This window comes from Chamaea fasciata, unplaced genomic scaffold, assembly GCF_029207755.1.
Source record: "Chamaea fasciata isolate MVZ Bird 193981 ecotype frontalis unplaced genomic scaffold, bChaFas1.0.hap1 SCAF_7, whole genome shotgun sequence".
Taxonomy (NCBI): Eukaryota; Metazoa; Chordata; class Aves; order Passeriformes; family Sylviidae; genus Chamaea; species Chamaea fasciata.
In genome coordinates this window covers 23,434,037-23,450,774 of record NW_027094092.1, presented here as the reverse complement: position 1 = coordinate 23,450,774, position 16,738 = coordinate 23,434,037, and the positions used below count along the sequence as shown (strand labels likewise).

The 16,738-nt window shown below is 38.1% G+C and overlaps 1 protein-coding gene across 1 annotated transcript in view; it reads left to right on the top strand.

Moving 5' to 3' along the window:
- Positions 1–1,118: 1,118 nt before the first annotated feature.
- SLC39A13 (solute carrier family 39 member 13) overlaps positions 1,119–16,738 on the top strand; it is a 48,815-nt gene continuing 33,195 nt past the window's right edge. Inside the window, exon 1 of the mRNA XM_066187936.1 lies at positions 1,119–1,134. The gene's annotated coding sequence lies outside the window, so the exon portion shown is untranslated. The remainder of the gene's footprint in view (positions 1,135–16,738) is intronic.

Below are 16,738 nucleotides of genomic sequence, written 5' to 3'. Positions count from 1 at the left end.
TTTTTAACTAGACCTAATATGGCTTGTAGGTCTTGTATACCATCCTTTTACATTTACTATCCATTGAGATGACATGTGTCTCTGACTGTGGAACCTGTGGGGTCTGGAGGATGGTCCTCTCCATATGACTGCTTGTTGCATGGACTCCTACTGAGTTGAAGATATAAGTTGAAATATCTTTATTGCATCTGTTGATATTAGAGAGTAGGAGGCAGAAAATGGCTGCTGCAAATTCTGGCTGAAAAGAATTTGTTACCTCTTTTTCTAATGTGGACCTGCACCTTAGGAACTTTAACAGTCTGACTATATATTCCGCTGAAATGTGTGCTCCCATTTCTACTGGGGCAGTATCACTCATTGATGTTCCCTTGTGATACCCACAGGTTTATTGACATGACTCTATTTGAATAAAGACTTTTCCTCACTATGTGGGTATCCCCTCCCAGAGCTGATGCAGTTTGTACTTGCAAAAAAGTGCTTTTGACAGTTCAGCTTTCAGGAGTTCCTGAGGTTTATGTAACAGCGTCTGTACAAAGACTTTTGCTAGTGGGAAATATCATTAAAATGTCATTAAAACATCATTTTTAACTAACTTCAATATATTGGCGAAGATTTTCAAGCATAGACCAGACTGCATCGATATCAGAATGGGGAAAACCACTTTCTTTTGGAGGAAGAGAAAACTTAATGGATATTTTAAGAACTAATATGATATGCAAACACTTACAGAAATGAAAAGCATTTATTTTATAATTTGATTAGTAACTTTTAAACTCTTCATAAACCAGATTTCAACAAAGAAGAAAATCTCACTTTGGCAATTTATATGGCTTTAAGATATGTTTACCATGTCAGCTGAATTTTATTATTTACTGTATTTGGGAAAACTTGTTTGGGTTTTAAGACATTTTCAAATAACTATAAGATTTTATGTGTTTTTAAATTATCTTCTGCATCCTGTGGGCAACAGATTTTTAATTTACACATTTCTGCTTGCTTATTGTCATCCAATTTCTCAAACCCTTTCTGTCATTTCCAGCAAATAACATGGAAGAGTGCTTCAACACCATCTACTTTTGAAGTCTACATCCAGTGTACATCCTACCTACAGTCAGCAGCACCAGTAAGGTGAAGGTAATATTGTCTAACATCCCTTCAGAAAGAACCTACAGACCAATAGAGGTTACCTTCCCTCTCACCTCCACACCGCCTCCCCCTACCCCACACATCAGATACTTTAATGGTAAAAAATAAGTTATAAGATTAAGGTGAACCTGTGATTCATCTTGAGAAGAATATATTTGTAGAGAAAAGTACTTGCTGCTGATGGAGGCTCAGTATACCCCATATTTCTTTTGACAAGGTGTCACTTCAGACTGGTTCTAGTCTGATGTCATGGAATTTCCATTTGCATCCAGAGACCTAAGCTACATCTTCAGTTTAATCTCCAAAGAATCCAGTTTATGCATTCTAATACAGCTGTGTGGTGCAAAGTGTAGTAAGTGGGAAGGATGAGAATATTGATTTTATAAGTGGTCTTATGATCTGAGCTATATTGTTGATCTACATTCACCATTGGAGACGATTCTTAGCCTGAGTCTGTAGTGACCTCTGGCAAGCTGTGTCAGAGATATCTTTGCTGTGTGGAGCTTGATTTGGTTATTCAGGCAGCAGTTCTTTCCTGAGAGCTCTCCTAATGTAAACAATACTTTCCAGACTTGCATCTTATTGGGATTATGCCTCTTAGCAATCTCTCAGAATTTGGAAGAGAACAACACTATTCACAAATAAACGTGCTTAGGTAGCTGGTGGGTTTGTAGCTGTGCTTCTGGCTCTCTCTGCCACCACTTTGACACAGATTTTGTGCTTGGAATGTTGCACAGACAGAGGAACTAAAGTACTGGGAGACAGTGCTCTTCCTACATCCTCCCCATGGACATTTGGTTGCATAAGAGCTGAAACATGTGTGCAAGCCCTAGGTCACAACATTTTGTGTGTGACTGGGCAAGTGTGTATGACACAGAGGTATATTATCTGTAGAAACTTTTTACCAATTAGAAAACCTGTGGTTTAATTAATTACAATTCATTCTTTCGTAACCTCAGACCATCTTTACTAAATAAGTCACATGCAGTTAGATTATCCAGTCTTCATTTTTACTTTTTGTGCCAGTGATTTTTATCAGATGTCTTGAAATCTGAAGGGTTTGGTAAAAAGCTGAAATCCTTCCCTAATCAGGTGGAAAAATTAACAGCCTAGAGATAAGTAGCTCAATCTTAAGCTCTACCTTTCTTTAGGAGCAAAGTTTCCTTTCTGCTTTGACAAATGCTACGTCAGCCAGGTAAAGACCACAGGACCATTGAAGGTGCTGATAAATTTTTGTTTGGTTGCAGTTGTTTTGCTCTGTTTTTTTGGTACTACGCTTTTTGCAAAGTTGTTCTGCAAACAATATGTGGGTTGATACTTTATTTCCTCCCTCCTCTTGTTTGCATGACTGTGGCTGTTGGTCCTCTAATGTTGCAATCTTTTCTTTTTAATGCAAGCAATTTGCTCTACCTACAGTACAGTAGGTACTGTAGTGAACTCTAATTTTTTGTTGTTGTTGTTGTGCTGAAAGTATAACATCAAACATTAAACAATTACATTACAAATTGTACATTAACGAAACAAATATTAGGGGGGAATAGTTGTGTGAAGGGTCTTAAAAGGACATAAAAATTTGGTTTTGATGCGACAGTTTAAAGGAAAATAGTGGAGAAATACAGCTGAAAGTTTTGATCAGTGATTTGATCTCCCCCTTAAAAGGGAGAAAGCAGAGAAAGGAAAAAGAGAGTCTGGAGCCAGGAACACCAGAGAGAAGGAAACTGTTGTTGTTCAGGTCATTGGTGGGCAAGAGTTTAAGCAATGAAAGGAAAGTGAAAAATTTTGTTCTTACAGGTGCTCTGCAAGAGGAAGTTGCGCATTCTTGATAAAGCCTGGTTGTGTAGACTGGACTAATGTCAAAGACAACCCTCATAGACAGCAAGCCTTACAATGGCTATGCTAATAGAAGGAGGTAGGAAGAAAACCAAGAGGTTTTATTTTATTATGTTATAAAATGTAAAAAATACATCTTTCTATATATTATATAAATATTATATTTAATATGATGTTATATAATAAATATGTTTGTTTTATATATTAGTGGGACCATATTATATTAGTGATAGTATTTTAAAGAATGTTACAGAAGAATTAACTAAGAGGCGTGTATCTTGGAAAATGAGAAAAATTAAATTATCTTCCTGTTTTAGGAGAAGAATCAGTCAAATCTGAACAAATGAACCATGTGGAGAGCCTAAGGCTTTATGACAAGAATTTCAGTGCAGTGGGGTGCAGAAGAGCAGAATGCTTTGAATGCAAAGTGCTTGTATATGGCTGAGGGGGAAAAAGGGAAAGAGGAACTTGGGGTATCTTCATTTGTAGGACTGGATCAATTCACAATAATTACCAGAAGGAGTTAAACATTTTCTGGGGTTAAAGTGAATCAGAATCTGCACACCATGTGCTGGAAATTCCCTAAATGATTTCAGTGGTCATTAAGAAAAGGGAAATGGTTCTTTTCTGAGTAGGAGATGATAGGAGACAGAGGAGTAGACACCAAAACAGAGCCATGGCTGAGTATTTATAACTCAGATTGCAGGACTCCTGCCAGCTGAGAAGGGGACAGACTTTCTCAATAGCTTTTTCTGTTGAGTGGGGGTCTTGCTGGTAACCACTATGACCCTCTGGGACTGATAACACAAGAGGCTGAGATACTTATAGTTCTACTAGAAATACTACATGCAGTTACGTACAGCATGGGCAAATACGGGTAGAGCTCCTGATAAAATATGCTCTGCTGATGAATGAAGCTTCAACTCTTCTGCAGTGACCTTATTCCCACTCCCATGCCCCTGCAACTTACTCAAGTTTCTTGTCTCTTCAGTCACAGACATCACCTATATACAAAGCCTTTAAAATTTAATTGAAGTACAAGATTGCGTATTTTAAACAGTGACAAAATTTAACATAGTTTACAGTTAGAGCATGTTACCAAAGTTGGATTTTTCCTTTAATTCAGTAATGCAGAATAAACTTAGTTGAAGCAGTAAAAGTATTGTGTTTAGACCATATTTTCCAGTCAGTATTTAGGGATTTATCAGCTCATGGTCTGTAGACCTTTGCAAGTGAATGAAGCATTTCTGAGGAATCTGAGAAAAATAAAAAACCCCCCTATTATAACTGGGCTTAAGTTGGCCATGTAAAATGCATGCATGTTTGCACCTACACAGATGAATTTTAGAGATCTACAAGTAAAAATATTTTTTAACTCTGAGACCTAGAGGTACCTCTTTATTTTATTTTCTTTATATACCTTTTCTTCTGAGTACCATTTGTGTCCAGCCAAGATCTTGTCATCGTGCCTCAGTCCATAATGGGCTGTAGGATCTCTACTCTGATGAGAAAAACTAGAATATGTCTGTCCCAACAGCTTCTCCAGTAAACCAATGGCAAAGTTTGTCACTGGAGTAGCAGGCAGAGTACAAAGACTTCAGGAGTGCTGGTGCTGTTTATCTCACTACCCCAACTCACGGTGTTCCCTCAGTCCTGCACCTGCTCCTTCGCCTTGCTTCTGCCTGCTTTGCTAGGAATCCCTCCTTGATGCCATGACTAAATAAAGCTTTTTCACTGTTTCATTCCTAATCATTCGTGTAAACATAATCTTTCTGAACAGCACTCTTCTCACCTATCCACCCTGTCTCTAGTGGAGACTGAGGTGTCTGCTGTCTGAAGAATTTTAAAAATTCCTCAAGAAGGAAAATCTTGATATTGCTTTTTGTTCCACAGCTATTGTTATGGTCATGACATCACTTTGCATGCTCAATGCAGATTCCTGTCAGCCTAGAATCACCCAGCACTACAGCCCACCCTGACACAGTTTAACCTTCCAGAGGCTACCACTCTATGCAGAAGTTTTTTACTATGTATTTAGGAGATTGCAATTCCACTTTTAGCTTATACTACATAACTGTGTACATTGAGTGGAAAATTCTGCTCTGAACTGAAGTTTTTTTCCTATATACAGAGCATTTTGAGTGCTTTGGAATCAAAATTTTGGTTGTGGGTACAGAATTTAGAGCAAATCCTGCCTGCAATGAAACACAAAGCCACAGCAGTAGCTGTGGGACTGAGCTCACCATGTAGTTTCCAAACAAGCTGACAGCAGTAGGAATCGTGGTTTATAAAAAGCTGCCAGCAGTGCTGAGCTGGTGAAGAGAAAGAGGAAGCTACAACGGGAAAGAGAAAAACATCACAACCAAAGGCAACTTCACTTCTCTGCCTTTACTGTTTTTAAATAGATTTGGCTCTAAGTTGCTGTTGAGGGTGCTGTGAAATCTTATAAACTGATCCTCACAATATTTATCCCTTTCTGAATACCACCTGCAAATCACACCCAGATTCAAGGGGACTCCTCTGTGGTTTTGTGCATATGTGTGAGAATCTAAGTATGTGAGTAGGGATATGCACCATGTTACTGAGGCTATTGCTCAACAGCATGCCAGCAAATTGAAGTTTACTAGAGCAGCTTTTGCCATTGCACTCCCCCTTTGCACGATATGCTGAGCTGTTCTCCTGAGATTGTTTCCTGATGTTTACATCCACTTCATTCTGTGGATTAACTTGATTATTCTTGTTGTCCTATGAAACGTTAAATACTGCTTCTCATCCTCAAACCACCAGTATCAGAAAATCAGCTAAGGCACTATTGACCAAATTGTCTTGCACTGGGTGTGAGGACTGTGGTAAAGTGGTCTTGAAGAGCTCAGCTGGGGAGTGGGGCACAGGCTTACTACTTCCACGTTGCTTGCTAAAAGTGCTAAACTAGGTGATGGAAGAGATGCTGCATCAAAGTGGGAAAATAAAAGGTAAACTGAGAAAGATGAGAAGGAAAGAAAGGCTGATAATTAAAATTAGTTGCATTAGCTACTCCCTTATTTTGTGTCATTCTGGGTTCATATCTTTGATTCCATGTATTTTAGTTGAGATGGGATTGACTTTCTGTGGAGCTAGTCAAAAGAAAATTTTGCAAAGACCTTAGGGGCTTTGCAGGTGAGCTGCATTTTGTGTTACACTGCATAGTTCTTGAAAGAAGAACCTGGCAGGGTCTCTCTGCATGTTTACTGCTCTGAAGCTGAACACCAAGAATCAAAACGAAAGCCATACAAAGATGTCAGAGGCTATTTTTAGTGGCTGTGCTAGTCCTAGGGAGACGGCTGCCACTGGCATGCCCTGGAAGAATTGAGCATGATCCATGGGGATAAACTGAGGAAATCAATCTGCAGTCAGTCTGTCAGTGGGAGGCAAAAGGCAGCAACAGGACACATGACTCCTATGACTTCCCAGCAGCTAAAATGCTGAGCAAACTTGCAAAGGGTTAAGTGCACAAAATTTATAATAATGATTTCTTTTCCTTCATCATTGCTTTTTTGGCTCCAAATGAATGAGAACATTTTCTTGCAGGGCCTGAAGTATCAGCATATACAAAGGTGTTTTTATCTCTGCTGCCAGAGCCCTTTATATTTAGGAAACAACTATGAGTGGGTATTGGGATCTGCAGAGCTTTTTCTCTTATTCTTGCTGAAATATTACCATCAAATCTTCAAGAGAGTCAACACTAAAATTACTTCTTTTCCCAAGCTACTTCTTGATGATGTAAGAATGGCCTAATAAAAAATTATTATCCTCCTTAGAATCTCTGTCAGAGAACAGTCCTGTTTTTTCCATTCCCATTTTGTAGGAGGTCAGAAGAGACCAGGATTTTCTTCATGGCCAATTTGTGTAGGCTTGGAGAGAGACACTGCGTAGCTCCCCTTCATCCAACAAATATACTTCATTCTTCTACAATGCACACAGGCCTGGGCTCACTCCCAGCTGCCCTTCTCCTATCACGGAAAGAAAGTTTTAAAATATTTTTCTGTTTATTCTCCCAATCCAATTTGTTCTTAGAAAGATCAAAACTGAATGCTGTTGTTGTACTGGCTCATAAAACCATGATTCCTGAGATAAGGATATTTTACCGATCTTCAACACTCTCAAGGTGAGTCATCATCAATGTCTTAGGCTTTTACAGAAGTAAGGGCAAATTTTTCACCTTAACCACAAAGGACTATATTAGGCTTGGTGTTTGGAAAGTCACTGATGAAAGGTGCCTGGCTGAAATATGAAAAATAACCCAATTCAGGAAGTTATTACTATGCTGTTTCAATGAAATTAAATGTAAAACATTTTTCAGTGGGTTTTTTTTAAGTAAAGTCTTAATCCATCCCAAATTAATTTTCAAAATCTTTAGTCTTTAAACAATCAAGACTTACCTTTTGAAACTAGATATCTTAGCCTGTAGTTCTAAGTTTAAAAAGCATTACATTCTTATTAAATCTGATTTGTGTTTATTCTCCTATAGAGAACCACCTCCAATTTGGAAATCTGATGATTTAAATTTGTCAGATCTGTGATAGTCTGTTTATTTACCACTTTTTCATCAAAAAATGTCTATTGTTGATGTCACTCCAGAAAAGGCAAGTTGTCCAAACATAAGTACTCTTGGCAGATCCTCCTTATAGTGTCATCTTGTGACAATAAGTCCTCATAAAAGAGTAACTAAAATAACGGATAATTTAAATGTCAGGTAGTTTACAGTCTCTTGGGGATTTTTCCCTAAAATTAATTCCTATGTGTTAGGATACTAAATGCTCACTTTAGGCAATAAGGGCCTTCTATTCTCAGAATAAGGCCACATAGTTTAGAGGGCTCACAGTTAGATCCCAGAGTGCAGCAACACCTTCAAGATGCTCCAGACAAACAGGTACAGTTGAGCACTAAGGCAATAAAAAGAAACTTCAGCTCAGCCATGGGCCTGGCCATGCCACCTTATGTCACATACCTCCCCCAGGCATCAGTTCGGAGATTTCTGCACAGTAATGTGTTATTCAGAGAAGGCATGCTTTGTGACAGTTTGTAGCGCACCAAAAAAGAAAACACCCCCAGAGAATTGTCTCAATCCTCGAATATTTTCACACAAATCCTGTCAGCCAGCAGGACCTTTCTCTTCTTTTAGCATTTTAGCACACTCCGCTGAGGCTAAAACTGTTTTCTCAGCCTGTCCTAGATGTATTACATTTACATTACATTACTTTGAGCTCTGATTGACAGATTAAATGCTAGACTTTGCAGGAGACCTCTTCTAGAATCTAGTGGAGTGCTCATCATCCTAGCAGTCAGAAATTGCTGATTTGTCATTAGGGAATCCACTTGGCAACAGTATGAGCAAAACATCTGAAATAGTTTTAAAGTGATTATGTACTCCTGTGGTTTCTGGTTTTGTGTGCATGGCTCCCTGAGCCTCTTTCTTCCTTCACATTTGTTATGTGCCTTTTAGCAATGAGATGCTGGAACATATAGCTACAAAGACAAGATACTGATTTTCTTTATTTCTCTTCCAGCTGTATAAGGATAAAGGACACACAGTTCAGTACCAATTATTGGACAAAAAAATTAAGGCCTTTCACATGTGCAAGTTTACTACAAATGTAAACTCTATGCTCACCAGCCTTGCACAAGTGAGGAATATTGTTTCTTACAACAGAACTTCTCTGGATAGTGATAAATCACTAGATTAATTATCTGTAGATTTTGTGCATATGTTTCAGGGGACCATGTTTATAATATTGAACTGGACTGGAAACGCAAGGTACTTTTTTAGTGATTTTCCCCCTAGATCCAGTTTCTTCAAATTACGTAAAACAATATTCAGAAAACAATTGGAAAACATACCTTGTAACAGGTTTTTTTGCTAAGCTTTGCTACTCCATTCATATTTTGAATTGGCTTTGGTTGCATCTGTCTCCAATATTTGCTTAGGTTCATATACAGAAGGGAGTCAAAGAAGTTTCACTCAGGCTAAGGAGGTTTTCATTTTTTAAAAATAGTTTCTTATTACAGTGAAGAGAGAATATTAGGTGTTCTCCCAGTTTGATGAGGAAAGGAACCAAAAAGCAGGAGTGAAAACAAGATGAAGAAGTTTTCTTTTTGAAGTATGAGTATTTTTTATGGGCCTCTTACATGAGAACAGATCTTGTTCTTCCATATTCCATAGCATTTTATCCAAATTTAAAAAATTGTAGATTTGGTGCACACACATGGCCTTGGTCCTGAGCAGACAAGAGAGGTTACTTGGAAAATGAGTATTGGACCCTGCATTCCTAATTACTTATTTTTGAATTGTCATCCAGCCCAGCCCTGCAACTTCTCACAAATGTGTTCAAAAGAACAGTGCAGTGACACGAATTTTTTAAATTTTGGAAAATGCTGTTACCACAATTTTTCCTCATTAACAGACTTAAGGCTTTATCTAACTGATACCTGTAAGATCAAGCTTGCAGTTGTGCTTGTGCCTGCTGAACACCTAAAGCATACTGTGAAAGGACAGGACTGCAGAGTAGCAGTGCCTGTACTCTGCTGATGATTACCTGTGTGGGAAAGAGTTAGGTTCTGGAGTGTCCAGCATTGCATATGCATTATTTCCTTAGAACTCCCACATTCCAAACTTTCTTACTGCTGTTTCAACTGGTGTTGATCAGCCTGTGTTTATTGAGCCTTGAAAGAAGCATAGGGTTGTATTTAATTAACCTATCCAGGGGTTTCTGCTGGAGCACAAACCATGGACAAGTGCACTGCCTGTTACCATAATGCAATTTAGAGGCTCTTTCTGTAAAAGCCTGCTGTTATTTCATGTATGTTCTTGCTGCTGATAATCAGTGGATAAACAACTTTCATAATATGCCTGCAATGCCCCCACCCCCACCCAGCAGTCTGACAGTTGACTTGCTGGTTAGCCACGGACTGGTAGCAGCCCTGGGCAGCCAATTTGCAGGTTGCAGCCTGCCTTTCTGGCCAGCATGGGCCCTGTCACTCACAGCATGGGCTTTCAAATGGCTGGGCAGGTGGAGAACACAGGTCTGTGAAGGTCTGCCTCCTCTGGCAGAAGTTTTGGAGATACTGCAGTACATCAGTAATTGCAAAGTAATGGGATTTGATCCTCTGTGTTAAGTGCAGTTCCAGAAAACAGTGTAGGACATTTTTGGAAAGTTAGTATCACTCATCATGTCATCCAAACTGATGGACACTGGTAAGTCCACAGATGACATAACTGTAGAGTTTCTCTTTTTTAAATCACCATCCACATTCGGTTTTTCTCCACCATCCATGTCTCTTGGGATTACATTTCCTCTCATGTTCCAGGACCAGTCTGCACATCTCTACAGCGCTTCTCCAGTTTGTGAGCCCCTCAGCTGAGGTTATAAATAACTGCCCCACAATAACCATGCTAGCCCCATTTCGCTGCAGACTGAGCTGCATGCCAGACTGTCAGAGCTCTGTGCGATTGATGACTTCAGTCATTCTGCTTTTAGAGACAGGAAGGAAAAATAAATAAATTATCTTGTAGTGCACCATAGAGTGATTCTCAGAAATATTTTGCTCAGTCATATGATAAGGAAACTGGGAAGTGCTCTTTCTTATTCTACAGTTTTATATGCAAAATACTATGGAGATACCACTAAGCAGTCTTGATGAGATTTTCAGAAAACAAATGTAATTAAAGGAAGGGATGCTTGAAGGTAGAGCCACTGACACAGATCAGGAAGATATCTAATGGGGTGTCCTCGTTGCTTGCATACTCCAGCAGCACCAAGGTCCTCATCCTATGAACTGACAACTCAGAAACCCTACACTTGAGCTCAGAGAGAGATCCAGATTAAGTCAGTGAGTGAAAAGAGGAGAAAGTGAAACAGATGCAGTGTGAGGAGAGGAACTCAAGCTCTTTCATATTCACTTCTCCATGAAAACTCAGGGCAGGCCCACGACAAGAATTCAGAAAGCTATGGGATATTCATCCATATTAAATATTTATGTTAAACAGTCTAAGATTGTAAGGGAACAGGCAAGAATAGGAGAATATGAGGGTCCAGGAAGCGGAAAATGATATGCAAATATTTTCAAGCACTTTAGACAAGGTAGCAAGAGGTTCAAATAAATGGTCAAAAGCAGTGGTGTCCGCATACGGGTAATGGAATATAAAAATATTCTTGAGTATGTTACATTCATCTAGTCCACAGTAAACCCTTGACAGTCAGTTGAGTTGAACATACTTTGAGGCATGAGCCTTACAGTGAGATCAAGGAGAAACAACAGAGCCCTTTGGTTTAAATAGCAGTCTCTGTTCCTTTCTGGATGGGCTCCAAATATCAAGAGTGACCACTTATCTCCCCATGAGGGTCCCCCACAGTCCTTCCTTTTACCATCACTCCCTTCAGCCTTAAGAGAGATCTTTAATTTTCTCACTGTCTTCTTTCCATTTTGCATAGGTCTTGTTTCCAAAATGTAGACTCGGGCATGGAACTGATGACAAGAGCAATGTATTAAGCCTTTAATTATGAAACAGTCTGGAGAACGCTGGGGAGCTCGGATATGAACTGAAAAAGATTAAGAAAAAATCAGTTTGCCAAAAACATCTAGTGCTATGATGGATAACAAAGCATAGAGGAAAGCCTAATATTTAAATACGTGAGCTTAGTGCATGGTGAAATGCACACTGCCTTGTCTATACAAGATTTCTCAAGCATATTTATTAGCATATATTAGCTAACAGGTGTTAGCCTCAAAATTTCTAGACAATATAGGGGGTGATATGAGTCTGAAGCTCTAAGTACAGTGTTAATTTCACTGCCTTTTGGGTTTTTTTGGTGGGGGGTGGTGTTTGCTCTTGCAAGCAGGTTCTTCAAATATTCATTTCAATTTTGAGAATGTCCTACTCAGGGAAGAATTTTCTGTGATCCTGGTCATATTATAGTTATTTGTAGACAGTTTTGGGGGGTCTCTCATGTTGATACTAAGGTTTTGATAATAATAACCAGGTAAAGTTGCACCAGGATAGATTTATTCTTCATATTTTATCTTACAGAACATTTTTCTTTTGTCAATTTATTTTACCTTCCTTTCTTGTCTTTTACCGAAGATTTCTCTTCTTTTACTGATAAACTGAATTACTATACCCTTGAACCCTTCAATGGTTTGAATGTTCATTTTGTTTGAATGTTTATCAAGACCTGTGTAAAAGTAGTTCTGTGTTTCAGTAATCTTTCTGTCCATCTATGGCTACTGACTTGTGGTTTTATTAAAAGTCTCATGATACTTCAAGCTCTTCATATAGAAAAAGAAAATATTTCTTACTTTTATTGCAGAAAATAGGATGTGGCTTAGAATTTGGAAATTCAGTGAACAGAGAAAATATATTCCAAAAGTTATACGATTTTTAAACTAATCTCATGATCTATTGTGGTTTGGCTCTTGATTTTTGACTCTTTGGTGTTCTGGGCATTTCCCACCCTCCTTTCAGTAAAAGAGCAGGTAGCCCAAAGCCACAGAGTTAGAGTTCCAACTCTGGAAAGATTCGGGATTTTTCTATAAGAACGGGATGATGATTCATTCTGTGCTCTCACAAGACAATCATGCATCTGTCCCTGTTTCAAAATCAGCAGCCCCGCCAGCTTGTCTCCATCGGCCTTGAGAAAACAGGAAGCAGAACACCACCACAGGAAACAGTGCACTCTTACACCCACCCCAAAAACTTAGCTGCTGAACCTATTGCAAAATGTTAACAGAACACTGCAGGATACACTGAGAAAGAGATGAGAAATCTGCTGACCTTTGGGTGCCTGTGCAACTCCTGGCTGTAGTTTCTCAGGCCCACAGCCCAACCCAGTCACCAACATGTCCTGTGTCTCTCAGTTTAGATCCCCTGTTGTAGGATGCTCTTACGCAGAATGCAAGGGCTTTTTCTTAATTATTTTGTTTCACCCCCCCCGATTTGTACAAAAATGCAGTAAGAAGCTTCTCATCTAGAGGGCTGACAGACTGAAAGACAGAAATAGAGAAGGTGGAGGGGACTGTGTTTTGTTGATCGTGATTAACTGTGTACTCATTTCCTTGGCAACATGGAAGAAATGGGTGTTTTTAGAGGAGAGATTTATCAGTATACCTTGTGATTTGAATGTTTTTCATACTAAAAAAGTAAGATTATTTCTCACACTCATGGTTGCAGAGAACAGAGTGTACCATAAGTTTTCAGAGAACAGAGGTGCTTATAAAAGGAGGTGGAGGACAGACTGCTCTCAAGTAGGAAACCATTCCTTGGAGGTGCTGTGGGGCATGGAGTAGAACTAGGAGAGGCTGAAAGAGAAGAACAGGATATTCCTTAACAAACAAAAGAAACAAGAGATATACAACATGCAAAAATGTTTTAAATTTGAGAACCTTTTTGTAATTTTTGAGTACTAAAATAATATTGAAAATTTATTCTGGAAAGCCAGTGGTGAACAATGCAAGTTTATAAGCTGTATGATGGGCAAGTAAAATTTTTGTAGAGGATTAGACATTAAAAAAGGAGGATTTCTTAATTAGAGAAGTTGCCTCAAAAGAAGTCCAAGAATAGGAAGGTAGGAAAAGGTCAGGAGAAGAATTTGATGTTAGCTATTGAGACTAGATCCAGGCATTATATTTCTGTTGGATGTTTCAGTTGTCCAGTAAATGCAGATTTGAGAATCTGGTCATAGAAAGCAAACTATTTATAAATTCTTGTTGAATTCTCTGAATTGTTTTATCAATATTTAGGGTGAAAATTAACTACCTAGCTGTTCTTTCTTGTTTTTGTTTTGGTTTTGGTTTTTCATTTTTGTTGTTTTGTATGTGGGTTTTGTTTGTTTTTGGTTTTTGGGTTTGGGTTTTTTTTTAAATTCAGCCAGTAAAAGACAATTATTCCTTTAACTTCAACCAAATTGAGAAAAGGAGTCAGATAAAGAGCTGTACTGCAAGAGTCCTGAAAGTCCTATACAGAGACTAAATGTAGATTTGAAGAAAATGTCTTCAGAACATTAAACAAATATCCCCAGGAAGTTGGCTTGGTTTTAATAAAGCAGCAAAGTTCTATGTAGAATCTTCAAGTGATCTTGCCTGGATGTGGATTTTAGACAAATATCTCATTCAAAATGGATGAATGCTTTCTCTCTTTGTCACTAGCTCCTAAGTCTCATCTTTCTCTGTCTCAGTTGAATTGAACTTAACCTAGAAAAAATGGAAATGTAGCTCCACTGAAATTAAATTCAGTATGTTACCTTCTGCTTTACTATGGAGAGACTTCTATCCAGATTTCTATTCTCCAGATTGCTTTGGAATGGATTTTATAACACTTCCAGCACAGGTTAATTTTGAAAATACCAAATCTGAGACAAAAACTTCATTACACTTCCTTCTGGAGCAACTCAGTCTATACAGATTGCTTCTGTTTTCCAGTCATTCAGCAGGCAATGTCAGTTTGTCTTGTAACTCCCCTCAATGCATTAACTCTCTTAACAACACACATTTTGAAATTTTTCTAAAGATGACAACCATGGTTTTTTTCTTGCCATGAAATAAATTTTAATTTCAAATGTGCTCAGAGATTAGTAACATGACTAGTTCCAAAATTAGCATATCCATATTCTTCTCATTTTGATCTAAATCTCTCTCTTCCTGCTGGTTATTCTGTCTGTTGGCTGTTTTCATACTTCTAAAGATGTTATTAAAATCTTGAAGTTTACTGGACAGAATTCTGCAATGCTTGTCATGGCTTTTCCCTGAGAATTATGATAGTTACTGTTTCCCTTGGTATCAGGCTAAGCAAAATATAAGATTGATCCTGTTTGTTTCTACTAAAATGTCCTGGTTCACACACTTGTCGTGGATTTTGCATGGAGAGCTTAGTGATTTTTTTCAGGGGTGGGACAACAAATCAAATACTTAAATTTCAAGATATGCCTTACCACTGTGCATTCACATTAAAACAAAACAAAACAAAACAAAACAAAACAAAACAAACACAACCCACTAGCTTACTAAATTTTTAGGTCAATATTGAGTTCTGTCCCTTTGGGAATATCATGCATATCCTTAAGGTTGTAATTCTGGAATTCCTAGCCATATAAAGATGAAAATTAGCCTATTCTAAGCAAGGAAGAGATTCTTATTGTGTCTTTTACTGTGAAAATACATAGTGGATCTCCACATGGAAACCAAACATTTAGAAAAAAAACCCTATTCCACCAGTTCTTCCTCATTTATTTTATTCAATTTTCACTAAAACTCACATCTGGGTTTCAGCTTCTTTCCAAAGTTCTGATGATTTGTCTAAGACTGTTTTCTGATTAGTATTTACTGAGATTGATTTTTTCCCTTATGAGCTCTCCAAACTGTGTTATTAACTTCTGCAGATAAAAATTTAAGTCCGGGTGGAAAAATCACACATTATTGTTGATTGCCATTGCACTAAAACATAGAGCCAATGAAGATGAAGTGGGAAAGCAGGGGGTTTCAGTCCTAAACTCTGTGTGCTTATTAGACTAGATCATGCTCTCTGAAATTTGGGCCTCATTAGTGGTCTAATATGCAGTATGAAAATAATCAAATGTGTGAGGCAAGAAATAGAAGAAAAAGGGGTGCATTTTATGCAAATAAACCCAGAAAGTGTTCAGGACTAGTGAGTTTTAAGTGCTTTTCAAACTGTCAGATTCCTGTTGTCAGACTTTCTCCATGCCCCTCATTGGAGAAAGCATTTATTTGATAGGATTTGACGTCGCTCTTTCCAAGTCAACATTGCCCTTAAAGCTAGGAAAGACACCCTCTGTGAACAAAGATATGTGTTATAGATATTGTATTAAACTGCATCATGTGGGTGCAGATTGGAAAATGGAAAGCAGCCTTTAAAATGTGGACATGATAAGTGATTTGGAGAACAAAACCTGTACTACAGGAGGTATTAGTTGTAACATCCATCAAATGTGTGTTATGTAACATACACGTATGTAGGTATGTATGTATGTATGTATGTGACATTAGTTACATTTAATGGGATTTCAATCAATTATTTCTTACTGTTTTTTCAGAGAGAACTTTTTCAAAATTGCAAGTTGCTGCTATCCCTCCTACCTATGGCTCTGCCTGGGCAGTCTCTGAGCTGGCTCCCCTGGTTTTCCTTTCAGCTGTTGTTACCAAGAGTACAGGAGGCCTTAAGTAAAGCCCATAAATGCTTTGATTTATGGACCTTCACTGAGAGAAAGAGGAAGCACCGTTTCTCCAGTAGCTGTGTGCTAACACACATTTCTTACTTCAAACCCATCTGGGTTTTTAGTTAAAAATCACCCTCCACACTTCATCCTGTCCCTTCATTTGTTCTCTTAAATTCACTGGCAAGATTTTTACTCTGCTCATTTGATGTCTTTACTGTATTTTCACCAGTCAGCAGCTTCTTTCAACTCCTCATAACCTAGTTTTGCTAAGCTAGAACTCTTCAGATGTCCTTTGTGAAATATGTTTCAGATTTGTCTGGTCATTCTGTTATTTGTTTGTTTGTATTCATTGACAAAACTGAAAGATCAAAAAAGAATTGGAACAATGGAGAAAGAGAAAAACTAAAGGAAGGCTGAAAACTCAAAACACAGTTTCATCACTTTCAGCATAATATATATTTTCGTCCATCAATTTATCAATTCAACCTTAGATCAAAGCATATTTTTATTACATCAATTGAAGCATAATTTTGTTTAATTTCACTACTTACAGTTTCTAC